This window comes from Sinocyclocheilus rhinocerous, unplaced genomic scaffold (genome assembly GCF_001515625.1).
Source record: "Sinocyclocheilus rhinocerous isolate Xijiao unplaced genomic scaffold, SAMN03320098_v1.1 scaffold498, whole genome shotgun sequence".
Classification (NCBI taxonomy): Eukaryota; Metazoa; Chordata; class Actinopteri; order Cypriniformes; family Cyprinidae; genus Sinocyclocheilus; species Sinocyclocheilus rhinocerous.
In genome coordinates, this window is record NW_015633594.1 from 790,195 (window position 1) to 791,883 (window position 1,689).

Here is a 1,689-nt window from a genome sequence, read left to right on the forward strand (position 1 = left end):
GGGGAATGCTAAAGCTTTACCGGACTCAGATACTTGTACAAAATAGACCGTTTGTTTTATGTTTAAAATTAAGCTTTACGCCTCAAAACAAAATCTTAAAACCGCAAAGATTAAAACAGTGAAACGAATTAATACAATTGTAAATATGTTTGATCAACACTACAAAAAATTTTAATTAAAAAAGATTAAAAACAAGATTTTTATCGCAGTGTGTGACAATCACAGTGTTATTATGATATTCAATTGTTCTAGTATTCTTGAATAAGCTAATACAGGACAAAAAAACTTTGTTTTTGCAATATCCCACACTTTCAGTGAAATAGCGACTGTATGCTTCATAATTAAAAATGTGTGTTCGTAAATACATTTGTATATTTGCAGTGGTTAGACTTAAGCATAAACGTAGCATCTGGTTGTACGGCATTATGTTATTCAGAATCTCAACACTAGCTTGCATGGTATTTGGAAATCAGCAACGTAATTGTAACATTAAGTATGAGTATATACGGTGTTGTTTTAATAGAAAATAAATTATAAATTTAATCCTGACATTTTTTTTTAGTCTTAGCCATGAAAACACTGACAATAGAGGACAACCATGGACGACCAGAGCTTTTTCTCCCTCTGGTCAATGAGCATTGCTGTGATCTTGTCCTCGGAAGAGTGGATCTCTGGGCTCTTCAACAGACTTTGTTTATAACAGGGGCTATTACTCTGTTTTTCTTCAGGTTGTAACTTGGCTGTCTGGCCTGAATATGGCCAATAAAGCCTTTGTGTTTTTTCCCTCCGGCCCAGCAGACGCATCCGGCAATGTGGGCGTGCTCTCAGATGCGCACGCGGCTTTGGCCAAAGTGCATTGATCGTAACCGAGGCCTTGCTATCTACACCTGCACTCCAACATTTACTTTTTATACAACTCTAAAGAATTCACCTCACTAGTGCAGTTCGTGCATTAAAATTATGTCATTAAAATATGATATGTTGCTGAGAATTGCTGGTCTTTCTTCAAGATAAAATATACTTCTGTAAACACTTTTCAGAATTCGCCGCAACATGTTTGTCTTGTTGTTGTGCTGATTCTCACTGCGAGGCAATTAAGACAGTTTCGTGTCGTGGGGATGTAAAATAGAGCCCAACAACATGAAACTACCTAAATCACTTAGCAGTTGTCTTTGTTTCTTGCTTGCGAAGGTATAAGAAGGCAACGCTGTATTTGTATCTATTTATTTTCTGCAGAAGCAAACAAGTAGGCTTACAATAATTTTTTTTGCCCACATTGCTGTGATCTTACCAATGCTGTCTCATAAAAATTGTTGACTTTTCATGGAATACTCCCTTAAATGAAAATTAGATTAAATTAGAAATAGAACCCGAATGTTGACAGGAATAGACTGTAATAGGAATGATTGTATTAATAATTTCTGTATGACTCTTCACGGGACCAGTACAGACTGTGTTGAGAATTATATAAATCATGTCATTTTACAGTCAGCAAAGTTATTGCTTCTCCAAAATCCCCGTTATAAAGAAAGCTCAGAAAAACAGGAGTGTTTTGTACTACAATAATTGTATTTAAAAGTAAGATGACTTTTACGTACATGCCTTTATTTATTTTCTTCCATGTAATAATTAATTTACATCTGAGACCATCTCTTTGGCCTCTGTTTCCAAAAAAGATGGTACCTTTGA